We start from the raw sequence: 26893 nt of genomic DNA, 5'->3' as shown, positions 1-26893 counted from the left end.
AAACAGACTGAGATGCAGAGAATGTCACAGCAGAAGGAGACCTTAGGGATTCCACCCCATCACTGTTCAGACTGGGAAACCTAAACCCAAGCAAGGATGGGAGTCACCCAAGGTTGCAAATCAAGTGTCAGAACTAGAACAAAATCTCCTGATTCCCCAGTCTCAGTTCTTTCCATTACACCACGCTGCTATCTTCTTTTGGCAAGCAAAACATCCATCCGAATGACCAGCATTCCCCAAATCTAACAAGCTATATTAAAAATAAAGCAAAGGTCTTGACACTCTTCAAGTTAATGTTAGGGCTCTCCACAACCTCAGCTGTGAGCCACCTACCCTCCCAGGCGCATACTCTGCTTCTTATTTCATATTTTGGTATGACTTACACAAAATTGCAGAACGCTTAGAAACAAAACCTACAGAATGATGAGTTTGCAGAAAAATCGGTGAACACTGAATCAGGGAACCACACCCAGAGCCAAGTCGATCACGGCGGCGATGGAGAATGCAGAGCTAAAAAGGGAGAGGAATGAAAGAAAAGGGGACAGGAAAAGCGTGCTTTTCACCTGTCAAGTTTTCTGCAGGAGGCAGTGTGGTGAAAAGCAAAAAGCCACTGGAGCTCAGGAGACTTGGATTCTAGTCGCAGAGCTGCGACTAACTCATGGGATGACCTTAGACAACCCCCACCGCTTCCTGGACCTCGATTTCCCCACAGCTCTAGAAAGGGGTTGCAAAAGATAATTTCGCTGCATCGTGGTCGTTTCGGTATTCTATGACCCAAAGACCCGCTATTAGCAAGTCCCAAGCAGGGCTCCCGCAGCTGGCGGGTCACCTGCCCGCGATGTCCGGACCCCTCTAGAAAGCGCTCAACAGAAGCTCTAGCTGGTCATTTCGGTGATTCTCCCCGTCTCGGGACCTCAGTTTCCACACCTGTCAAACAGGTCGGGGAGGTCAAGGGAGACAGCGCGAAGGACTAGGGATTCTCCACCTCCCCTCATCCAGGAGGAGTGCCCGCATCGCACCGCAGCTGCGACCGGGATACCGAGGAGACTCGGACCCGCAGCCTAAGCCGGTCGGTGCCTGACCCGGAGCATCCGCTGAGCCCGGAGGAAGGCGACGTGGGTCCAGCAGAAGGCGACGACCGGCCGCCAGCCCCAGGCCATCAGCGCGCGGACTCACCGCTCGGGTTCCGACTCCGGCTCTGGCTCCAGCTTCAGCGCAGCAGCCCACCACTCCCTGCCTCAGCTCGGAGCCCTAGCCATGCCCACCCTCCGCTGCCCAGGCAGCCGCTTCCGGGCGCCATCACGTGATCCAGGCTCCCAAACCCGAGGCCCGGATCACATGCTCCCGCGCGCGGCTGCTCCTCCCCTCTCGCGGGGCTCGGGGGCTCGGCTTCGCAGCACTACCTGGCGGCGGGAGCTGCCTCTGCGGGAAGGACGGTGCTCGCGGGATCTGGGCGTGAGCCGCGCGTCGAAGATCCAGGCCCGGCCGCGAGACCAGAGTAGGAGAGCGCGGTACCCTGAGCTGTGGACTTGTGAAAGGTGGCTCAGTTTTACCCTAGCCGTACGTTAACACGTCTCACCGAGCATATGTTGCGCTTAATAATCGAGAAATAATGCATCTTTTCCAAACTTTCGTCATACTTCTAAACGTTTGCCCAAACGTGTGGTTGCGACTAGAAATGGGGCAGTGAGGTAAGTCAATACCCTCTTTTTAATATATTTTAAAAATGTAAATAACATTTTTTAATGGCAGCAGGGTGTATATGTCTTATCTACGCTCCTCTTCCCTCCTCCTAGCAGATTTTACTTTTAAAAATTACGGAGCAAAAAAAAAAAAAAAAGCTATTGAAACAGGTACAGAATGGATACATCTTAATTATGCTGAGTGAAAGAAGCCAGAAAAAAAAATTCTGTTTATATAATATTCTAGAAATTTTAAAATAATCTACACCGACAGAAAACACATCAGTGGTTGCCTGGAAATGGCTGAGGAGATCAGAAGAGGAGAGAGTGATTATAAAGGGACATAAGGAAACTTTCAAGGTGACAAATATATTCATTATTTTTAAAAAATTTTTTTTTAATATAACTTTATTTATTTATTTATTTTTGGCTGCGTTGGGTCTTCATTGCTGCACACCAGCTTTCTCTAGTTGCTGTGAGCGGGGGAGGCTAATCCTCGTTGTGGTGCATGGGCTTCTCCTTGCTGTGGCTTTTCTTGTTGCAGAGCATGGGCTCTAGGCCCATAGGCTTCAGTAGTTGTGGCTCACAGGCTCCAGAGCACAGACTCAGTAGTTGTGGCGCACAGGCTTACTTGGTCCGCGGCCTGTGGGATCTTCCTGGACCAGGGATTGAACCCATGTCCCCTGCATTGGCAGGCCGACTCTTAACCACTGTAACACCAGGGAAATTCTTAAGTAACATTTCTAATAAAAATATGTTACTGCATTATATAATTTTTACTGAATATTTTAACAGCTTTATTGTGGTTTAATTTATATACAATAAACTGCACATAATTAAAGTGTATAATTTGATAACTTTCAACATATATATTCACCTGTGAAACCATCACCACAATCAAGATAATGAACATGGACTTCCCTGGTATATATAAACAGTGAAAATTTCCCTTCTCCCAAATTCACTCTCCTCTCCAAAGATTTACAGTTACCAGCATTTGAGTATTGTTTTCCAAACCCTATGCCATGTATTTATTGAAGTATCTATATATAGGCATGTACAGATGTGTGGTGTTAAAATTTAGAATCATGAATACCAGTACTTACTGTTTTCCTTAAGACTTTTATTCTTCACTGTCTGTACTGTTTAAATTATTTCATAAACATATATTACTTTATGTATATATGTTTAAAATCTCTATATGTTCCATAACCTATATATATTTTTTTAAAAATCTATTCCAGTTGATTCATTTCAGCAGGGAAAGAAAAAAGAATGTAGTCAAAATATGAGGATGAATGAATTCATCCCATCCCTGGTAGAAGTCCCCAGTTCATTGACTGCTCAGTGCCAGGAGCTGTGCTTGGAATGCTGCTGAGTCCAAGTCTAGGAATGCCCCCTTTAGGTCATCTCCTACCTCAAATTTCATTGATTCTGTGGCTCCTCCTAATGTTTTACCCCAGAAAGGCAGAGCTTGTGAGAACCACATAGCTCCCTATTGGAATTACTGATGGAGGTGGGACTTTGCCATCTGCACCTGGGATGCACTGACTCTAGATAAGGTTCTTACTTCTGTGGTGACCACTACACCTTTATCAGAGAGACCCTTGAGAAAAGGCTGCACAATTTTCAGATACTGTTAGGACTCTATCAACCTTATCATTTTGCAGCCCTAATTAGAAACTAGCATACAATAACATCTCCTTATCTTTCCCAGATAACTTTTCCCCAATATGCAAATCTCCACCTCTGCCTCCACTGTTTACTCAGAAATATAAAGATTTCTAGTGCAAAATGGTTGTGTAAATAACCACTTTGACTTGTACTCTTAGAAACTGTACAAAAGCAAAAAGGGAAAAAATGCAAATTCTATTTACAGCAAAGCCAGAAGAGAAATATAATCCATAGTTACCAAAATACGTGTAAGGACCAACAAAAGCAGCTGAGATCAGACAGAAGCTGTGCAGGAGAAAGGAGAAGAAACTCAGAGAGGAGTGAGGGGACCCAGGGTGGGGGGTTAGGGGAGAGGGCAGATCTCAGAAAAGCATCAATAAAAACTCTTTCTGAAGGTGAAGAGCTCACTCAGAGCTGCACAGCTTATATCGCCTTTGTTTGAAACAGCGCTCATGGACAGTTCAGCAAGACTAACAACAAAAACTCTCCTGAATCTCATTTGGATCAGGGAAGCCAAAGAGATGAGGATGACAGAAAGAACTGCACGGGTGAGCCATATTTGCAGCAGTCCATCTGTGGCAACAGAGAAGAAAAGAGTGGAAATACATGTGTTGGTGAGGATGTGGAGCAACTGGGACTCTCATCCCTTGCTGGTGGGAGTGTACAATGGTGCAGCCACTTTGGAAAACTCGTTGGCAGTTTTTTACGAAGTTAAATGCATATCTATCCTATGATGGAGATATTTCACTCTTTTTTTGGGGGAGGGGGGGTACGCGGGCCTCTCACTGTTGTGGCCTCTCCCGTTGCAGAGCACAGGCTCCGGACGTGCAGGCTCAGCGGCCAGGGCTCATGGGCCCAGCCGCTCCATGGCACGTGGGATCCTCCCGGATTGGGGCATGAACATGTGTCCCCTGCATCGGCAGGCGGACTCTCAACCACTGCGCCACCAGGGAAGTCCGCAATTTCACTCTTTACCCAAGAAAAATAGAAGCATATCCACACCAGGCCCAGAGCCTGGTGCCTTGGGTGGAAAATTTAAGGAGGGGCTCCCTCTCAGTGTTGTGCAAGTGCAAAGTTGGCACTTATAGGTACACAAGAGTGAGGGCCTCCTTAAATTTTGTGAACTAGGTTTCCTGGCTTGCCTCACCCTAGTCCTGGCTGTGATCCATACAAAGACTTGTAATCACAGGTTCACACCAAGCAGCTTACTAAAGCTAAATTAGTAACAACTCAAATATTCATCAACAGATGAATTGATAAACAAATTGTGGCATATATAACAGGAAGAAACTACTGATAAGGATGAATCTCATTATGCTAAGTGAAAGAAGCTAGACACAAGAGACTACATGCTACATGATTCAATTAATACAAATATATAGAATGAGCAAAAACTAATCTAGTGACAGAAAACTGATCAGTGGTTGCTTGGGATGTGTGGGGTGTGGACTGACAGCAAAGGGACTTGAGAGCTTTCCGGGGCAGTGCTAAAATGCTACATCTTGATTGGGATGATGGCTACATAGGCTTAAACGCTGGTCAAAAGCCATTACCTGGACAATTAAAATATATGAACTTTATTGTATTTAAAAGGTTAATTTTAAAATTTGAAAGAGATTACCAGACATCTGAGAAAAGCCTCTAAGAAGAATAATCAAATGCACAAACACATGAAAGCACCTTGGAATGCACAGACACATGAAAGCACGTTGGAAGAAACTATGCAAAACATAAAAGCACAAACTGGGGTCCCTGGGCCAACAGTATCAGCATCCCCTGGGAACTTACTGGAAATGCAGATTCTGGGGTCCCACTCCAGAATCTGCATCAGAAACTCCAGGAGTGGGGCCCAGCAATCTGTTTCAATAAGCCCTCCAGGTGATTCTGATGTTGCCTCTTGTTGGAGAAATGCTGCCCTAAAAAAACCTCAGAGAGATAAGATGTTGCAATCATGAAATAAAAACAATATGCTTTAAAAAAGAATATTCTGAGAAAAATAAAAATTATAAATTTTATATTTTAAAATTAATTTTAAATTAAAATTAAAATTTGGAAATTTAAAATATAATAACAGAAATTAGGAATCAAATCAAACAGTAAGAAGATAAGGATGAGGAAATGTGTTCATATTTTTATCAATAAGTATATATTGAGTATCATTGCGCCAGGCTCTAGGGATACAACAGTGAACAAAATAGACAAAAACCCCTGCTCGTGTGCAGTTTATATTTTAGTGGGAGGAGACAGGCAACAGAAATAACTAAGAATAACTAAGTAATATACATATGTCAGCGGTGTATCTGCTATGGAGAAAAGTAAATCAGGAAAGTGGAAGAGGGAGTCTGGAGGCAGAGGGAAGGGATTGCAACTTTTTAAATAGTCAAGAAAGCTCTCACTGAGGAGATGAAATGTAAATAAACACCTGAAATAGGTGAAGAAACAGGCCATGTGAACACTGGGAAGAGCATTCTGGGCCGAGGGAATAGCATATGCTAAGGCCCTGGGGTGGGACTGCGCCTCATCTGTTTGAAGAATGACAAGGAGGTCACTGTGGCTGGAGCAAAGAGAGCTAGGGAAAGAGAAGTAGATTAGGTCAGAGCAACAACAAATGGGTGAAAATTGTATAGTGCTCTGTGAGCCACTTTAAGGGCTTTGGCTTTTATTCTGAGTGAGATGGGAAGATACTGGAGGAGTTTCAGCAGAGGAGTGCCATGATCTGATTTGGGTTTAAAAGGATGCTTTGTCTATTGGGTTGATATAGGCAAGGGCAGAAACAGCGAGACCTGTTGGGAGGCAGTTGTAGTAAGCCAGGATAAGATTGTGATGACTTGACAAGAGTGACAGCAGTGAAGGTGGTCAGTTTCTGAAAATAATTTTATCGTAGGTTGGACACATCGATGGACTGGAAGTGGAGTATGAGAGGGAGGAGCCAAACACTTTGGCCTGAGCAACGGGAAAGATAGAGTTGCCTTTTACTAGAACAGAAAGACAGTGGCAGGGGCAGGTTTTGGTGGGGAGCAAGGGGAGACTGTTGTGTGTGAAGCGCCTGTTAGACATCCAAGGGAAGAGGTCAGGTAGGCATTGGGATGATTGTGGAGAGTAGAGAGGTCCAGCCTAGAGATAAAAAATTGGCCATTGTCAGCATATTTATGGTAGTTAAGCAAAGAGACTAGATGAGCTCACCAGGGAAGTGAGTGCAAATAACTATGGGAGGAAATCCAAAAATCAAGTCTAGGAGAGCATAGAAAGATGACTAGGAATGAGCAGAAGGAACCATGAAGGCACGGTCACTGAGCTAGGAGGCAAACCAGAAGTGGTGGTGTCTGGGAAGCCAAGTGAAGAAAGTTTTTTAAGGAGGGGAGAGACTACCTATGTCAAATGCTACTGCTTGTTCACATAAGAAGAGGACTGAAAACAGACCATTGTGTTTAGTAAAGAATGACCATTGATGGTGTTCAAAAGAGCAGATTCGATTGGCTGCTGGGAGTGAAACCAACTCTGTTTGGAGAAAGAGTTCTTGGCCAACATTATTTATCTGTATCCCAACCCAATACCATCACCACCACCACCACCAGCCCGATTATCTATTCCCACCTAATGCCCCTGCACCCTAAATTATTTTGAAGCAAATTCCAGTTATATTCCTAAGGGAAAATATGAAGAGAATGGTGATACAGCCTTTTGTATAAAAAGGAGAGGGTATATGTTTATTGATTGTGTATGTCATATGAGTCCTGCTCAATTTCCCCTTTTTCTCTCCATCTCTTCTTTCAGGATCCCTTGGGTCCCCGATCCATTTCCTTCATACTCTATGACAGATGGGGGAAGTGCAGTCCACAGCCAATTAGTTAAGGGGGATGGGAACCAAAGGTCAGTCCCCTGACTTTAAGGTGGGACCAGCTTATGATACAACTTGTGCTCCAGAGCTCCCTGTGGGATCAGGCTGAAGCTAGTCTCCACCTGAGACTGCATCCTCACTTAGCTTTTCCCTTTTCTTCCCTTCTGCTTCCCTCACACCCGTTCTCCTGAGAACACTCCCTTAGTAAATCACTTTCTCAAGAAACCCTGTCTCAACTTCTCATTCTAGGCATAAGGCATTATCCCCATTTTACAGATGAGGAAAGTGGGCTTTAGAAAGATTTAAAACATTTAGGGTCGCACGGCTGATCATTGCTGAAGCCAGAGTGCCAGTGACCACATACTTGACCATCTCACCGCACCCACCACTCAGCAGCACCCACGGTTAGTGAAGCAGCAGGGTGGGGAACGCCATCAAAGGGCAGAGAACACGCAGGAGCCCAGCCTCCCCGGAGAAGCTGAGCGAACGCCTTCCCAGGTTATGGGTACTGGGACAAAAGTGTTGAGATACAGCTTCCCAGCCTCCTATACCCCTGGACACATGACATGACCTCTTGGGGCTTAACCTCCCTGAGCCTCTGCCTCCTCATCTCTCAGCCAGAAGAGGGTCTGATGGGTTTCAGAGCACTTGGCACACTGTACTGATCAATATATCCACACAAGAGGTGATTCTCATTACTCTCACTGTCCACATCCAGTGGAGGGACAGACCTGGGTAGCATGGGGGGAACATATGTGCTTCGCCTCTCTGGGTTCTTCACTCAGGAAGTGGGAGTTGTTTGGCCTCATGAGGATGGGAAGGGGAAGGGCGACCTACAAACACCTTAAAGGAAGGAGAATTCCTGCCCCCGCTGTCTCAGAGGGACTCCATGAAAAGTGATGACAATGACAGTAAGATCTCTGATTCACTGAGTGCTATATGCTTTACAAACTCATTTACTCCCCACTGAGATCCTATGAGGTCGTTATTTTTCATTCCACTTAATAGATGAAACTGAGGCAAGGAGACAGGAAAACTATGCCCAAAGTCACACAAGAATATAGTGATAAAGCCAGGAGTCAAACTCTGTATAACTCCACAGCCAGTGTTCTTAAAAAACACTGGGAATTGAAACCTATTTTTTAATAAATGAAGTCCATACTCACACTTTGTGAGTCTAGGCATCTTGCTGCTTCTTTCCTTTCCCCTTCTTTTATCAACACGTATCTGCTCCTTCCCGTTTTTTCTTGTAGCTGTTTCTTTTCCTTCCCCTTTGCTCTCTTTTTCTTCTATTTACATCCTAGACATAAAGAGAATGAGGGATTCTTCCAGGGAGCCCCCTTTAACTCTAGATTATCAGAGCTGGAAAGCCCCTCTTGGGTCAGTGAGTCCAACCTCTCATCCCTAGTGGAGAAACTGAGGCCTAGAGAGGAGGGGCAACGCACCCAGAGTCACACACGTCATGTGTCTCTTGGTTCTGGCTTCCCAGCCCTTGGCCCCCACATACATGGCAGTTACAAAATAGCACATGTAGAAGGAGCACATTTGGTTAAGGAAAAAACAAAAACACCCAGGGTACACAACACGGTCTCTGTATACATAGCTGCATTACATGTATTTAAGATGGTGTGGTGTAAAAATGTTAACGAAGTCCTACTTCGTCTGCAGAATTTAGAGTACTTAGAATCCTACCCAAATTTAAACTTTCACGAGGTATCTTATAATAGCCTGACTGATGTTCAAAAGAGTGAACTGTAAAGTGTGCTACACTTCGGCTGGGACACAGAAGTGCCCACCCATTTTTGTCAGAAACCAGAGAGAAATGCCATTGTTCACATGGAACTTCTATGGGTGGATTGAGTAATTATCTGTAGTATAAGCATTCTTTGTTAGTGTAATTTAAAATATTCTGTAAGCCATAACAGTATAATTCAAGAATTCATTAAGTGGCACAGTGCCAAAAAGTTCACTTAAAAATTCTTAATTTGGGGGCTTCCCTGGTGGCGCAGTGGTTGAGAGTCCGTCTGCCGATGCAGGGGACACGGGTTCGTGCCCCGGTCCGGGAAGATCCCACATGCCGCGGAGCGGCTGGGCCCGTGAGCCACGGCCGCTGAGCCTGCGCGTCCGGAGCCTGTGCTCCGCAACAGGAGAGGCCACAACAATGAGAGGCCAGCGTATGCAAAAAAAAAAAAAATTCTTAATTTGGGAATGGAAATTAGAAATGGCTATAGAAATTAGGAATTGTTATAAAGAAAGCCAAACACCATCATTATGTAACATGGTGATGACCAAGGAAGGTGCATCCTGTTCAGTAAATTAGCAACGTGGTTGAAATGAAAAGCAGCCGTTAAAGCAAGGACCCCACTAAGGGAACAAACAGCAGCTCAGATACTAGGAAAAGTGCTGGTGCCATATCTACACTACAACGTGCCTCTGAGCCAAGCTCTTGTGACTTTTGATGATTAGAAAGGAGGTAATGTTGATAAAATGTTTTACCACTAACGGCTTTGTGGTAAACGAAGTATGTTTAAAGAAAAAAAAATGTGTTACAAAGTTAAGAGACGTATGCGCTCTGAAGACCCAGAGAAAAATTTTGCAAGCTGTCTAAAAAGCCCATCCAGAGAATCCAACGGGATCTCTCTGCCACCAACACCGACACTCTTGGTGCCTGGGAGAATGCGCGAGGGATGGGGAATTCTGCAGGGACACAGAACCAGAGGGCATATGGGAAAAGATGCCAGCAGTCTGACAACCTGAACTAACCTGCAGGCAGGATTGCAATGACAGGAGCGTCAGGGCATGTGTATGAGAACCCGGGTACACTCCTTGGAATTAAATGCTGCTCACACAGGAGCATATCAGAAGAACAGGCTTTAAAACATATTATATTGCCCCAATAAAGATGTTAAAAAAAAAAAACATATTATATTGCTTTAGTGTAAGGAAGACTTTGCAGTGGTATGCAGTGGCCAATGGCGTACCATAAGTGGGTTATAGGGGTGCTGAGATGTTGATACTTTTGCCCCTTGGAGCAGCCAGCTGGGTCCTAACGTGGCTAGAGCTTCTGAGACAATTACCTCTAGTCATGAGTAGGCTTGTTCTTTTATCCTGAGGATCTATAAAATGTTATCGTTTTCCACATGTGTTATGGTATAAAAGAGATTGGGAAACATCGGATAAGTGGGGTGTTATAATTTTTTGTTCAAGTGGAGACACTTTTGAGAATAAAAGGGGCTGGGCTTCCCTGGTGGCGCAGTGGTTGGGAGTCCGCCTGCCGATGCAGGGGACGCGGGTTCGTGCCCCGGTCCGGGAAGATCCCACATGCCGCGGAGCAGCTGGGCCTGTGAGCCGTGGCCACTGAGCCTGTGTGTCCGGAGCCTGTGCTCCGCAACGGGAGGGGCCGCAACAGTGAGAGGCCAGCGTACCGCAAAAAAAAAAAAAAAGAATGCTATCGAGAATAAAAGGGGCTGTATTAATATTTTTTTAGACATCTTTATTGGAGTATAATTGCTTTACAATGGAGCTGTATTAATAGTTACACCAGGACACCAGGCATATAGTGGGACTGTTCCAGGTGAACTGGGGTGAATGGTGGAGTAGGCAGAATAATGGCCCCCAAAGCTGTCCAGGTCCTAATCCCCACAGCCTGTGAATATGTTACCTTAGATGGCCAAAGAGACTTTGCAGATGTGATGAAGTTAAAGATATTGACAAGAGGAGATTATACCGGATTATCCAAGTCGGGCCTAATGTAATCACAATGGTTCTTATAGGAGGGAAGCAGAAAGGTCAGAGAAGAGAAGATGCTCCTCTACTGGCTTTGGAGATGGAGCCACAAGCCAAGAGAGTGCGGGAGGCCTTTAGAAGCTGGAGAAGCAAAGAAGGGGATTCTCCCTAGAGCCTCCAGAAAAAAACACAGCCCTGCCAACATCTTGATTTTAGGACTTCTGACCTCCAGCACTGTAAGACAACAAATTTCTCTTGTTTTATCCACAAAACGTGTGGTAATGTGCTAAAGCCGCAATAGGAAACTAACATAAATACTCTTTATAATTTAAGAAGTTTATCTTTATGCTTATATAATTTTTAAAAGTACAAAGATAAGTAAAAAAGAACTAAAAGTGAAATAATTATATTGACAGGAGGAGTGGGGGAGATTGACAGGCATAAATTTTCATCTAACAGCATGTTGATTAGTTGAGAAATATCATTAAAGTGTATTATACAAAGAGATGGAGAACTGAAGAACTAAAACAAAAAACCAATTAAAAAAAAAAGGCTAGCCCCAGAAAGAGGAATGGAGAGGGTCAGATAAGGAGACTCTAGCTTTAATTATAAATCCTTTGATTAAAAAAATTAAGGGTTTAACTATGGACGTCTTTTTAAAAATGTGAATATTAACTTTTTTTTTTTTTTTTTTTGGCTGCGTTGGGTCTTTGTTGCTGCGCATGGGCTTTCTCTAGTTGTGAGCGGGGGCTACTCTTTGTTGCGGTGTGCAGACTTCTCCTTGTGGTGGCTTCTCTTGTTGTGGAGCATGGGCTCTAGGCATGCGGGCTTCAGTAGTTGTGGCTCGCGGGCTCTAGAACGCAGGCTCAGTAGTTGTGGCGCACGGGCTTAGCTCCGCGGCATGTGGGATCTTCCCGGACCGGGGCTCAAACCCGTGTCCCCTGCATTGGCAGGCGGATTCTTAACCACTGCGCCACCAGGGAAGCCCCGTGAATATTAATTTTTAAAGTAGGAGTGTGTGGCGGGAAGCCTCCGAGAGCTTACTGGGCTCAGGTTCTCCAAAGCTCTAGCTTCCAATCTATCTGAAACCAACTTACAGCTTCCATCGTACCCACAGATCCTCCCCTAACCTCTTACTCAGCCAACAGCTTCTTTGATCTCAGTCTCAGCATAAGACAGTGCCAACTGGTAGGTCCTCCTGAAATAAGGCAGGAAAAGGCAGCATTGGGTGAGGAATATTCCCAGGATTGGGACCAAGCCCTCTAAGAGATCTGGAGCAAACCCACTAAGCCCCTGTAGGGCAGGCAGACCTTGGGGTTACCTCACAACGGTAACAAAGGACCTGGGAGAGCTTAGAAGAGAGAAGTGCCTCCTGTTGCCAAAAACAGACTGATGTAGGGGCCCAAAGGAAAGGGCTGAGGCTAGCTCTGCCATGTACTAGCAAGTCCCTTTCATCCGGGCTTCAGTTTCTCACCGATGAAATAGGGGAAGAAATTCATCTCCCAAATCTTTCAGCTCCGTGAGTCCTTCTTTTCCCTGCTTCAGCAACATCCCTCCCTCCAAAGAAGACTGGACAGGCCCTCAGTCAGCCACAGAATCATTATATATTACACTTGAGAGTTTCTTTGAGATGGTCTGCTGCAACCCATTCATTTTTTTTTTTTTTTTCTTAGCCACACCACTTGGCTTGCGGGATCTTAGTTCCCTGACCAGGGATTGAACCCCAGGCCATGGCAGTGAAAGTCCTAACCACTGGACTGCCAGGGAAATCTCCTATACATTTTATATACGGGAAATTGAACCTCAGAGAGACAAAGGTGTTTGGTCAGGGTCACACTTGGTAAGAAGTGTGAGAACCTTTGGGTTCTCTTCTGACCCCTCACTTAGACCCTAGGGTTCCATGGTCATGATTTACCATATGAAGGTACAGAATAGTACCTGTTTAATATGCAAATAACTTGTGTCTGAGTTTTTAAAAATACAGTATAAGATGCCACTATGGAAAAAACATAACCATATAAAAGAAGATGAATGGTTATATTAGTTTCCTATTGCTGTGTAATAAATTACCACAAACTTCGTGGCTTAAAGTGACATACATTTATTGTCTCACAGTTTCTCTGGGTCAGAAGTTCAGGCATGGCTTAACTCGGTCCTAAGCTTATAGGGGCTCACAGGTTGCAACTACATGTTGGCTGAGCTATAGTCTCATCTGGAGGCACAACTGGAGAATAATATTCCTCCAAGCTCGCTCAGGTTTCTGGCACAACTAATTCCTTTGCTGTTGTAGGACTGAGGGCCCCAGCTTCTTGCTGGCTGTCAGCTTCTCGCTGGCCCTCAGCTCCTAACCATATGGGCCTCCTAACATGACCACTTACTTCTTTAAAGCCAACTAACTTTGAAGTCTCTAGAGTCTGCTAGTAAACCAAGACCTTATATGACGATGTAATCATGAAAGTGACATTACATCATCTTTGCCACATTCTATTGGTTAGAAGCAAGCATAGGTCCCACCCACACTCAAGAGGAGGAGATAAACAAGGGCATGAATACCATAAATATCAAAGGAGGTGGAATCTTAGAGTCTATCACCACAGTGGTGAAAATAGTGTGTGTAAAAAGGACTGAGGACTTCCCTGGTGGTCCAGGGGTTAAGACTCTGCGCTTCCACTGCAGGGTGCGTAGGTTTGATCCCTGATCCCTGTTCGAGGAACTAAGATCCCACATGACGCGTGGCACGGCCAAAAGGAAAGGGGGGTGGGGACTGAAATGTCTACTCCTGTCAAGACAACTGAGAGGAGGGCTAAGTTTTAGCCATTGGATTTGGCAACAGGAACCATAGTTGCCACTGGCAAAAGCAGTTTCAGTTAAATAATAAGGATGAAAGTCGGCTGAGGTAGATTCAAGAGAATGCAAAGTGAGAAATTGGAGAGAGTGAATAGAGACAACTCTTTAAGGAGTTTTGCTATGAAAGGGAGCAGAGAGATGAGAGATTAAAGGTACTATGGTATGTTTATATGTTCATGGGAATGATGCCGTAGAAAGGGAAGGGCTGATGGTGCAAGAGAGAGGGAAGGATCATTGCAGGAGGAAGACTCTTGAGTAGGTGAAGGAAAGGGGATGAGATCCAGTGCTCAAGATAAAGGGACTGAGGACAGGATGAGGATGGCTCAGCCACCTTCATGGGAGAAAAAGCCTCGTATATGGATTCAGACACAGGTCAGTGGATAGATTTAGTGGCTGGAGGATAAGGAAGTTCTCTTCTGATTGCTTCTGTTTTCTCAATGAAATGAGAACAATGCCATCGGCTGACAGTGAAAAGGGGAGAGTAATGGAGGTTTGAATAGAGAGAAGAGGTAGGAAATAGTCCTCTTGAAGAGTGGAAGAACCACATAAATAAGACAAAGAGTAGATTTTCCCTGCGGTGCTAGGACCCACCTGAGGTTTTCATAAATTTAAAATGTGACGGGTTGGCAAATCCGGCTGTTGTTCTCTAGCCACATTCAACTACTTGGGTGTAGTCTCAAAGTAGAGGCAAAGGTGCATCCGGTCAGTGTTGTGGCTTTGGAAGGTGGATACAATACAAGGAGAGGGACAAGACAGATGAGAGTGTATGGCAGGGAGACTCCACAACTGACCAATCACTGGGTAAAAAGGGGAATGAAGCTATGAGGGGGCGAAGAGCAGTGGATGGGTCTCAGAGCAGCATCAGTGGACAGGAGGCCCTGACGTGGTCAAAGGTCTGGTAGGGTCTGCAAATTAGTGGATGTGAGATGGACCAGTAGGTGTTGGTGAGGCACCCAGAGAATGGGATGCTTGAAATAGAGACTTTGAAAGTAGTGTAGGAACACAACATTGTAAATCAACCATACTTCAATAAAACTTTTTTCAGAATAGTGGTGCAGGTTTTGATAATGACAAGGTCTGGGGTGTGATGGTGGGAGTCAGTGTGTGGAGGACAAACTGAAAGAAAAGGTGGTCAAGGACGTAAGAGGCTGGAGTACAGGTGATTGCTTTATGCGGTTGAACTAATCAAGAATGATCATAGGGAAATGGTGGAGGGAGAGAGAGAGGGCAAGAAAGGGAAAAAAGAGAAAGAGGGTGTTAAGTGGAAGAGGGGGCGGCCCTGAGGGCCGTGCGTGCCGCAACAAGTAGAGGTGCTGCGGACTGCTGCCACGTGTTCCAAGGGAGCTGTCTTAGAGAGGAGAGAGGAAAGCAGCCCTCTCTTAGAGGCCTGCAGAGGAAGCAGTGACCTCAGGGGGAAGCCACATGTTGTTACAGCAGCAAGGCGAAGAGAACATTGCTGTGCAGGGGACTTCCCTCTTCCTCAGGAAAACCTTCCTGATCCCCTTTATCAGAGTAACTGCTTTTATTACACACACTCAGCCTTGCTAAATTTTCCTTCAGAGCGCTTATCACAGTTGAAATTTTTTTAATTTATGTATGGGAAACCCTGATTGATATTCATAATTTCCAGCTAAGCTCATGGAAGGCAGGGACTGCACCCTGGCCCCGGTGGATCCCCAGCACGCAGCGGAGTGGCCAGCATGGGGGTACTTCATCGGAAGGAGGAAGAGAAAGAACAGACTCTTAGAGCAACTGTGAGGCGTCTCCGTGTTGAGGGTAGGAGAAGCCCATCTCTCCATCCATTCATGCTTTTGGCCGTTTGTTCTTCCCAAGGAGCAGAGCCTGCATCACAACAGGCGAGGTAGGCAGTGCAGTATTTAAGCTCCTGAGCCTTCTGCGGCTCACACAGCTGAGAGCTGGGCGTTGCAGCTCCTGCATGCCAAACCTGTGCTTGCTCAACCCCTGCCAAAGCCATGACCACTCCCAGCCCCTCACCCACACGGTGCTTGAGCGCAAGAGTGAGGTGTCTGCCTGCCTGGGGTGGGAGGCACCTCCTTCAGCAGCCCAAGGAATGCTCCGGTGGCCCCCAGGGAGCGTCTAGCAGCATCTCCACCAGGTCTCCTCCTGCCCGGAGGAGGTCAGTGGGATCTCATAAGTCTCCTTACCTCCCCGACACGGGCTCCTGGGCCTGAGATCTTGCACCTAGAGACTTTTATGGGAACTTTTCCCTTCTTCTTTCCAGTAACTCCAGGAGCTAAATCTTGACAGACAGGCAAAGAGAGGTTTAGAGAAGTTGTGTTGGTGGCAAAAAATAATGCTCCTTAAAGATAATTTTTAAATCCTAAGCATAACTCTTTAGGGGTCCATTTACTCAACATTACTGAGCACCTGGGCATCGTGGGGCTACAGCAGTGAGCACGTGACATCATTCACGTCCCTGCCTCTAAGGCTCTCGCAGCCCTGGGAGGAAGAGATGTGCACACAAAACTGAAATAACAGAGAGAATGACATGGGTGAAGTGCCTCAAACATAGTTGATACTCAGTAACTGATGGACAAATTAACTTTTGAAAAACCTGGATTTACATATCAATTAATTTCAATATATATTACCATGTATAACTGAATACCATTCAATTGGATAAATGTATCATCATTCATTTCCCTAGCATTATGACTTGACAAATAGCTTGCTTATAATTTTACAAGTATAACTAAGGCTGTAATGAGTACCCTTGAGTTTACATACATGTTTGAACACTCCCTATTATATCCTATAGGTAAACTTCTAAATATAAAATTGTTAGTCAAAATGTGCTAATTTCCATCTAATACATATTTTCCACTGTCTATTGGAACGATTGTAACACACAAGGAAGAGGAAACCTTCAAGCATTTTATGGGAGGGGAGAGAACGTTGAACTAGATGGCTTCTAGGATGCTGGACAACCTGTAGTTAAGATCACAGAAAAACACACTCATTCCCATCCTGCTTTTGTGACTTCCATGTTAGCTGTGTGACCTTGGGCAAGCTGTCCCCATCTCTGAGCCATAGGTAAAATGGTGAGAATAAGTCCTATTGCTTAGAGTTGTTGAGAGGGTTAAAGGAGACAATGGGTATTAAGCACAATGTGGGTAGCGCTTATAACAGGGATTTCTCCCTCAGATTGTGGGCAGGGCTAAGTCTGGTTCTGGCATCCTGTGAATTTTCTGTCACAACTTAACCAATTTCATGGGGAGCTTTCTCCTCAAGAGCCCACAAGGCAGCAGAGGAAGGAAATGTTCTTTATCACTTATCCCCAGAAAACCCCCAAGTTAAGGTCAGGCCACCTGTCCTGGAACCCTGAGTACAATTAGGGCCAGACTTAGCATCAGTGCCAAGGGAACAAGAGAGAGTAGATCTGAGAAGCCATGGGGCACATCAGACTCACCTCTGCTTGGGCAAGTCAGGGCCTGGAGATGCAGCCAGGGAAGTGAGGGGTGAGCTGGGCCACCCCTTTCTCCTGCCAGCATCGCCACATGTCCCTCAGTAAAAACATCGAATTTCAAGTACTGCTTTTTCTGCCATGGAACAATGTGGAAAAGTCATAGAAATTGAGAGTAGGAAACTACATTGTAGGTTTTGCACATCCCTGCCTCCCATCAGTCAGGGTTAGGGTAGGAAACCGTATTTTACACAGGAAAATACCAGAAATAGATTTCATAATGGGAATTAGGGGCTTACAGAGCCATTAGGAGGGTCGGAGGAGGGGGCTGTAGACTGGACTTACAGGAAGGATTCTCAGAACAATGCCTCTGAAGTGGCACCCGGGGAGTCACCACCTCCCCCATAATCAGGAAGGCAGGGAAGCAGGAGACCCCTGGAACCACTGTGGTCAGGAACCCAAGGCTGCTGCTGTGTCCCAGGGATTGGGCCTGGGGCCTGCCGCGGCATGCCTCTAGACAACCTCGAGAACAAAGCCAGGATGACTCTATAGAAAAACGCCTCCTCTCTACAGCCTCTCCTGACAGCAGAAAACAGCCTGAAGCAGCAGATATCCTCCACCACCTTTTTTTTTTTTTTTTTCTCTACCACCTTTTGACCTTCCTGTTTTATAGACAGAACTGTAGCTTCCAGGAGTATAGGAGATGTAACTAACTGTTCCCTTTCCAGCCTCTGCAATAGAGGAAGACACACCAAAAAGATGTGGGAATAGAAACTACCAGTCAACCCTGTCCTGCATACCTTGGTCTCTGCTTGAATACCCTTACTGACAGGGAGCTCACTACCTCAGCAGTCTTCTAGGGAGAATGTTGGCGAGATCTGAGGGCTTTTTTTTTTTAAATTGAAGTATCATTGAATTACAATGTTGTGTTAATTACTGCTGTACAGCAAACTGACTCAGTTATACATATATATACCCATTCATTTTCATATTCTTTTCCATTATGGTTTATCACAGGATATTGAATATAGTTCTCTGCCATACAGTAGGACCTTGTTGTTTATCCATTCTGTATATAATAGTTTGCATTGGCTAATCCCAAACTCCCAATCCAGCCCTCTCCCACCGCCCCCGCCCTTGGCAACCACAAGTCTATTCTCTATGTCCCTGAGGACTTTCTTAGATTAGTAGGAGAGCTGCTGCACCATACCTGCTGTTGACCTTCACCCCACCTGGATGCACAGCACTTTGTGCTCCCTTATCTTAATGACAGCCCTTCAAGGAGGGGCAGGGCATGAGTCTGGCTGTCCTAATTTCCACAGAGTCCTTTCAAGCGCTTCTCCAAGACATAGTTTCCTGGGCCCTGACGTCTTAACTCTCACCTTCAGACAGGTTCCAGTCGTACAAAAACTTTGATAAAGTGAGGAATAGGAACCGAGTCCAGGAGTGCAGCCCCACAAGGAGCTGCCACTTGCACTCTTCAGAGACCGATCCAGGGTGAGAAGTGTGGCACCCAGCGCTTGCTGGGATAGACAGAAACAGTCCCTCTCACCCTCGGCTTGTGGAAAGCAAATGAGTGGTACCCCTTGGAGGATAATTTGTTACTGTGAAAACTTTAAAAGTACATGCCCTTGACCTACTAAACCCACTTCTGAGAATGTATCTAACAGGCAAATTCTCATATATGTAGGAAGTCATATGTGCATAATTACCCGTTTCAGCTCAGGAAAGAGCCAAAATACTCACCAATAGGGGACTGGTTAAATAACCCATGATGCAGCCTCTAACAAAATACTACACAGTTGTAAAAACAATGAAGAATGAGCCATATCTATTACACACTGATGGGCACAATCTTGTTCTTTAAAAAAGTAAAGGTAGAAGTGAATTTAATACTGTACAAAGGGGTATAAGCGTATGTGGCCCTCCTAAAAGAAACCTGCCCAAGTACAGTCACCCGTTCCCTGGCTCTTTTGAGTCTCAGTTTTCTCACCTATAAAAATGGGTATTGTGGGACTTCCCTGGCAGTCCAGTGGTTAAGACTGTACGCTTCCACTGCAGGGAGCACGGATTTGATCCCTGGTTGTGAAACTGTGCACCGCTGATTGGGACTTGAACCCACGTGCTGGCACTCAAACCCAACCTAAACCCAGACTGGGACTTGAACCCAGTCTTTTAATTAGAGTCACTCACCTGTGTCTGGACTTAACTGAGGCTCAGGTTCTTTGTGTCTCAGCGCAGAAGGAATTCAGCGAGAGGCAAAGTGATAGGCAAGAAGTAGATTTATTAATATAGGATGCTTATGAGGGATACAAGCTGGCAGGTGAGGGGGCTCTGCCCCAAGGATTAAGCAGGCTACATTTTTATAGTCAAAGGAAAGTGGGGGAGGGGGAAAGACCACCTTCCTCATTCTTCGAGTAGACATCAGGCTTACATCACTGGCTCCTCCTTTGTATCAGGCAGGAGAGTGTTTGACCCTATGAGGTCACACTAGCACTGTCATACTGCTTACTCAAATCTGCAGCAGGGTGGTAACATATACTAAAATATGTTGAATAGTCTCAGGTTTCTGTATAATGAGGGTCTCCTACTTTGGGATGTCACCTTTCCCTTAAATTCCTGTCCTTGGTCCTAAGGATCCCTGTCTTGCTGAACTCCACCAGCAGAATGCAGGCCTCATTTTTTTCTTTCACTTAATAACCTGGGCATATCTCATGCTTTGATTTATGGCTTTATAGTTAAACAAGGCTGCTTCTTTCCACGACGTTCCCCATAGTTCTTGAGCGATCATTAACTTACAGTGGTCTCCCAAAGTTCCCTAGGTTTCCCTCTCTATCTATAATCCCCTGCTGGGACTTCTACAACTACCTGTGATGGATAGAGTAAGATAGAGTACTATCCTACTCTATCCCTATCAGTCGAGGAGCTAAGATCCCACTAAGATCCCACATGCTGTGCTCAGTGTGGCCAAAAAAATAAAGGGGGTGGGGTGGGGTGGGGATTAACAGCCTACTTATTGGAAAGATTAAGTAATGTATGCAAAGTTATTTTGTAAATGTTAGAGTACTTGACACTTAAATGGTTGGTTTCCACTATTACTTTTTTTTTTTTTTTTTTTTGCTGTACGCAGGCCTCTCACTGTCGTGGCCTCTCCTGTTGCGGAGCACAGGCTCCGGACACACAGGCTCAGCGGCCATGGCTCACGGGCCTAGCCGCTCCGCGGCATGTGGAATCTTCCCGGACCGGGGCACGAACCCATGTCCCCTGCATCAGCAGGCGGACTCTCAACCACTGCGCCACCAGGGAAGCCCCACTATTACTTTTAACATAATTATTGGTTAATGATTCTTAGGAGTCTCCCTAGGCCATGGGTCTTCTTAGGAATTTGATAAACGTCATGAAATTGTAGGCAAAGTTTAATGATTAATGTTTGCTTTTTCTCTGAGAGGATCAATTCTTTATCTCAAGGAAAAAGAAATTTGTGATTCACAAAAAGAAGAAAAGTTGTAAATTTTCTGAACAGTCTAGTGGAGTGATAACCCTTTAATTTTTCCCTTGTTTTATAAGTCCCTATTATCTTCCCCTAAATGCATTCTTATCTCCAGAGTTCAGCCCCTAGAGTCTGCCTTTCCTTCACCAGTGATGTTGAAACCTCCACACCCTCCATCCTCTGAAGTTTGCTGTGCCCTCGGGGCTCTGCCATTGTTCTCTGTGATGTTAGAGGTAACTGGGAGAGTGTCCAAGGTCAGACCCATTTCCTGTCTTACATAAAGTGCTTTTATTTTATATTCTCTGTTCTCCTCTCCCAGGCCACAGAACCTAGAGGCTCTTCCTGCAGAGTGGTGGAGAGGGAGGGCAGAGGAGTCTACCTTCTTCGAATCCTGATGCCACCACTGATCAGCCTTGTGGCATTGGTCAATTTCCCTAAGCCTCAGTTGCCCCATCTGTAAAACAGGGCTAATAGTAGAGAGTTGTTCTCTAGATTAAGTGAGACAATAATACTTAGTAAATGGTTAGTCTAATTAATTACCCTTATCAATGGTTACTCTAATTAATTACCCTTATCTTAGGAAAAGTTCAAAAGGTTCTGCTCCCAGGAAATAATGCATAAAACCTTAAGAAATAAGAGACCCTTGAGAATTGCAAGCCCACTTTACACAAAGAGAAAATGGACCTAGAGAGCGAAAGGGACTTGTCCCAGGTTGCACAGCAAACCAGAGGCAATGCCAGGGTGAAAACTGGGCACTGAGCTCCCAGCACAGGGAGCTCCTGTGCCTCACACGCCCCACTGGATGGGGGAGAAGGGCAGTTACAAATTCTTTTTTTTTAAAACAATGGTTAGCATCTTTTTATTTGCAGGTATCAGGAGCACAAATATATATAGCCAGCTAGTATACTACTAGTCTCTAGTGTGTTGATGGAGCCCCTGATAGGAGGGCTTGGTGCCCTTTCTTTATCCTGTTTCTCTTTTCCTTTTGGCTACTTACTGCTCCAGCCTACTCTCTGTAGTACCTTGTTGTCTGTCCATGTGAGACTAGTCATATACTTACATCATTAATATCAAACTAGAGTTCTTAGTACCCCTGTCTACATGTCTTAAATATTTGGAGGTTTTGGGGTTTTCTTTAATAGACTTTGTTTCTTTTTTATTTATTTATTTATTTTATTTATTTTTGGTGGAATTGGGTCTTCGTTGCTGCACGCAGGCTTTCTCTAGTTGTGGCGAGCGGGGGCTACTCTTTGTTGTGGTGTGCAGGCTTCTCATTGTGGTGGCTTCTCTTGTTGCAGAGCCCAGATTCTAGGCACACAGGTTTCAGTAGTTGTGGCACGCGGACTCAGCAGTTGTGGCTCCCGGGCTCTAGAGCGCAGGCTCAGTAGTTGTGGATCATGGGCTTAGTTGCTCCGCGGCATATGGGATCTTCCCGAACCAGGGCTCGAACCCGTGTCCCCTGCATTGGCAGGCCGACTCTTAACCACTGCGCCACCAGGGAAGCCCTCCATGTCTTTTTATGGCTTGATAGCTGTTTTTTTTTTTTTTACTGCTGAATAATACTGCACTGTCTGAATATACCACAGTTTATCTGTCCACCTACTGAAGGACGTCGTGGTTGCTTCTAAGTTTTGGCATTTATGAATAAACCTGCTATAAACATTCGTGTAAGGTCTTTGTGTTGCCAAAAGTTTTCAGTTCATTTGAGAAGATACCAAGGAATGCAATTGCTGAATCATACGGTAAGGATCCGTTTAGTATTGTGAGAAACCACCAAACAGTTTTCCGAAGTGGCTGTTTCATACCATTGTGCATTCCCACCAGCAGTGTGAGTGTTCCCGTCACTCCACATTCTCACCAGCATTTTATGTTGTCAGTGTTGTGGAGTTTGGCCATTCTAATAGGTGTGTAGTGATATCTCCATGTTGTTGTAACTTGCATTTCCCTGATGACATATGAAGTGAAACATTTTTATGCTTTTTTTGCTTTCTGTACACTTCTTTTGATGAAAGGTCTGTTCAGGTCTTTTGCCCATTTTTTAATCGGGTTGTTCATTTTCTTATTGTTGAGTTTTAAGAGAGATAACAGTCCTTTTTCAGATATGCTTTTGCGAGTATTTTCTCTTAGTCTATGGCTTGTCTTCTCATTGTCTTCACAAATCCATTTTTGTCCTGTTTTTCATCCTAACATACCTACTCAACTCCCTTCCTTCTGCCCACATCGTCATCTCCATCTCGGTCCTGTCAGACTGTAGGTGATAGGCTGTGGCCTTGCACCACAAGGGTGTCCTAATGAACTGTGCCTACCGCTTTTGCTGCTGGTGAGAGCCTCCGAGCCATCTCACAAAGGAGACTTCCTTTGCTTTAGTTCTAGCCCCAGGTTCTGCTGGTTCTCCTGCCATCTCTTTATACACATACCAGAACAAGGCCTCTTGACTGTGCTCCATCAGCCAAGAATTTGTTCCATCACAAAAGTAGTGTCCTTTTTTCACTTTCAACACACACAGTTTTATTTAATTTATTTATTTTTTAAATATTTATTTGGCTGCATTGGGTCTTACTTGCGGCAAGAGGGCTCTTCGTTGTGGCGTGCGGGCCTCTCTCTAGTTGTGGCGCATGGGCTCCAGAGCACGTGGGCTTAGTTGCCCCACAGTATGTGGGATCTTAGTTCCCTGATCAGGGATCGAACCCACTTCCCCTGCATTGGAAGGTGATTTTTTAACCACTGGACGACCAGGGAAGTCCCAACACACACAATTTTTAAAATAATATTGAATATGTGTTTAAAACTCTACAGGATTTAAAAAAATAACCTATTTAATATATATGTATATAAATTATTTATACATAATATTTATAAATATATTTAAAAGACCTGGACTTAATCACACTACACTGTTAAAAGTAGTTACTTTTGAGGAAAGAAGTGGGAAGGAGAATTAGATTGGGATGAAGTGGGGAGAGGGGTATGAATACAGATGTTCCTTTTTTACGTATATACTTCTGTACCATTTGACCGTTGTATAATAATCATTCATCACCACTATATTTTTTAACTAAATGGGGAAAAAGTCACATTACTTCTCATTTCCTTGAAATTCTGATGTGCCCGTGGGAGTATGAACCCCTGCACTCCTGGTAAAAACTGTTGTAGTAAGGGGTAGCGTGTATGATAATCTTCATTGCTAGCACAAAGACCAGCAATTTTTGTGGTGTCCGGGAAGCAGCAGGGTGTAATAGGAAAATCACTGTTGTGGAGCCAGGAGACGTGAGGTCAGGTCTTGGATCAGCCGTGTGATCTGAGGTGCTCTGCAAACATCTTTACTCACCCTTACTGACTCTGTTAATTGTGGACCAGCCTACACAGAAAGAGCCAAGGGCCAAGGCAGGATAGGAACAAAGCATAGGATGTGGGCGATGGAGGCCCTTCAGCTCCACTGGCTTCAGCAGCCAGGACCAAGAAGCTAGAAGTTGCAGGTAAGCACAAAAGGCAGAGGGGCCAGGCTAAGGAGGCCCAAGGGCAGTATAAGATGGCTCATGACCCTGAACAGCATGCAGCGACTCAAAGTCAGACGGGTCCTGTGTGTACTTCCGAGAAGATCAGTGCATCCACTGAGAAACCAGCATCTCGTTCACTCATTAGTTCATTCATCCATTTACTGAACAAGTGTCAATCGAGTACTCACTATAGATCAGGCGCCATGCTAGCTGTTAGGGAGATAAGGATAAATGAAACAGGTATGATCCCTACCTTGATGGAGTTTCATGACCTAGCGGCAGAGACGGAAAATAAATAAGAAAAGAAGTAAATGTATAATCATGAATTAGGATAAGAGCTACAGGGGGATGGGGAAAACCTGTCTGAGGATGTGAAGTTTAAGCCAAGATATGAAGGACAAGAGCTGACCAAATGAAGAGGCGTGGGAATGGTATCAGCAAAAGGCGGTGGAATGGGAAGAGCTGAGAGTCCTCCAGAAGCTGGTGACGCATCTGAGTGAGGAGGAAGAGATGTAGAAGGGAAGAAGGGAAAGGGAGGCCGGAGCCGATCATGTGCTAGAATGTTATTCCAAGAGTAGAGGAAAGCTCCGTAAGGGTCGTAAGCAGAGGAAGGGCATGACATAATCAATAATTTTATTTTTTTTCCGTACGCGGGCCTCTCACTGTTGTGGCCTCTCCCGTTACGGAGCACAGGCTCCAGACGCGCAGGCTCAGCGGCCATGGCTCACGGGCCCAGCCGCTCCGCGGCATGTGGGATCTTCCGAGACCGGGGCACGAACCCATGTCCCCTGCATCGGCAGGCGGACTCTCAACCACTGCGCCACCAGGGAAGCCCCCATAATCAATAATTTTTAAAAGATATCTATAGCTGCTGCATGGATCATAGATGGGTGAGCCAAAAGAAACAGATTCATTCCATGCGGCAAGAGATGGCCTAACACTGAGCAGAGTGTTCAGTGTCCAAGTCAAGTCAGAATTTTCAGGGGTCAGAGCCTTCCTTCTCCAAGCAGATGAGACTGGGCAGCAGATAATGGGATAGGGAGGCCAAGGCAGGCCCTCGGCTCCATAACTACCTGGACACAGAGATTTTGCCTGGGAACATACCTGGACACATGTAAAAAGAGCCTGCCAGGGCATCCCTGCCTCTTCTTGAGCAGCAAGAGGTCTGAGGCTGCCACAAGGCTTCCTACCTAAGGCTGTGGGTAGCAAGGGTACCCAGGCAAGACAGGTGAGGCAGAGGGAAATAACTCCAGCACAGTGGGTGGCCCCATATTCTCTCTGCCTCTCTTCTTTTTATAACCAATAATCTTCTCCTCCCAACACCCACATGCAATCATGTTCTTCCTCCTGCTTGTGGACTAGCTGGGATTCTTCTTTGTGTTCCTCATGTTTGTGGTAGATAACTGTAAACAGGTAGGGCAAAGCCCTGGAGCAGAATTGCAAGATGGCAGGAGATATGCCAGCTTGAGCTTCCAGCAGCTCCCTCCCAATCAACCAAGTTAGTGAAAGCCTAAACAATTCAGTCCTTTTCTCAAAGCAGCAACAGATAAAACCCGAGCATACCTTTTCTACTTGAGAATCTTCAAGGTCTCCCTACTGCACAGGATATATTCTAATCTGGCTCATAAGGCTTTGGGCGACCTGGCCCCCACCTAGCATCCAGCCTGATTTTCCACTTCTCTTCTGTATGTGTCCAATGCTCCAAAACGTGAGTTCTCTAGTGCTCCCACATATATCTCCTCTTTCCCACCACTGAGCCTTTACTTCTGCTGTTCTTCTCACATGCAGTGTCCTTCCTCCTCCACTCTCTCTCCAAATATCTACACCAGGGGTCCCCAACCCCCGGGCCACGGACAGGTACCGGTCCGTGGCCTGTTAGGAACCAGGCCACACAGCAGGAGGTGAGTGGTGGGTGAGCGAGCGAAGCTTCTTCTGTTTTTACAGCTGCTCCCCATCACTCGCATTACCACCTGAGCTCCGCCTCCTGTCAGATCAACGGCAGCATTAGATTCTCAGAGCAGCGCGAACCCTGCTGTGAACTGTGCATGTGAGGGATCTAGGTTGCGCGCTCCATATGAGAATCTAATGCCTGATGATCTTCAGTGGAGCTGAGGTGGTGATGCTAGCGCTGGCAGCGGCTGCAAATACAGATTATCATTAGCAGAGAGGTTCGACTGCATAGAGACCATAGTAAATCAATTGCTTGCAGACTCATATCAAAACCGGTGAGTGGCAAGTGACAATTAAGCTGCATCTGGTGGCAAGTGAGTTGAAGTACTTCAGTTGTACAGCTGCATCTGATGGCAGGCTTTAAGTCAGAGTCTGACACTTATTTTAGCTCGGTGTGGCCTGCCCATTATTTTCTTTACCACTTTCATCCACGCCTCTTTCCCACAAGGCACACTTGTCTCAGTCACAGTTTTGGTAAGTCCACAAACTAACCCTAGCCAAAATGAGTGAAAAACAAATGTCGCTGGGGAGCTTCTTTGAAAAGGGGGAAAGACCCAATGATGAGACAGCAGAAGACTCTAAGACCTCCAACAAAAAGAAAGCTGCATTTAAAAGAAAATACCAAGAGTCCTACTTAAATTACAGGTTCATTGCAACAGGTGATTCACATTCTCCAAGACCGCTTTGTATAATATGTGGCAACTGGCTATCCAGCAAAGCCATGAAAACTTCAAAACTGCTTCACCACATGGAGACCAAGCACCC

General features: G+C 45.5%; 2 protein-coding genes across 8 annotated transcripts in view; one reads left to right on the top strand and one right to left on the bottom strand.

Annotated features, from left to right (window-relative positions):
- SLC36A1 (solute carrier family 36 member 1) overlaps positions 1–1359 on the bottom strand; it is a 166850-nt gene extending 165491 nt beyond the window's left edge. Inside the window, exons 1-2 of one of the 5 annotated variants that reach the window (XM_067732329.1) lie at positions 1177–1359; positions 564–714 (exon numbers count right to left, since the gene is read on the bottom strand). The gene's annotated coding sequence lies outside the window, so the exon portion shown is untranslated. The remainder of the gene's footprint in view (positions 1–563; positions 715–1176) is intronic. The other 4 variants (XM_067732330.1, XM_067732328.1, XM_067732331.1 and 1 more) reach the window with 4 other exon arrangements.
- Positions 1360–1378: 19 nt separating this feature from the next.
- The window catches only part of SLC36A2 (solute carrier family 36 member 2), a 114907-nt gene continuing 89392 nt past the window's right edge, over positions 1379–26893 (top strand). For all 3 annotated transcript variants that reach the window (XM_067732325.1, XM_067732327.1, XM_067732326.1), the window contains exons 1-2: positions 1379–1691; positions 15398–15543. The gene's annotated coding sequence lies outside the window, so the exon portion shown is untranslated. The remainder of the gene's footprint in view (positions 1692–15397; positions 15544–26893) is intronic.

The sequence above is a fragment of the Pseudorca crassidens genome, chromosome 3 (genome assembly GCF_039906515.1).
Source record: "Pseudorca crassidens isolate mPseCra1 chromosome 3, mPseCra1.hap1, whole genome shotgun sequence".
Taxonomy (NCBI): Eukaryota; Metazoa; Chordata; class Mammalia; order Artiodactyla; family Delphinidae; genus Pseudorca; species Pseudorca crassidens.
Note: the sequence above shows the minus strand (reverse complement) of the source record. Positions and strands in the feature narration are given on the sequence as shown.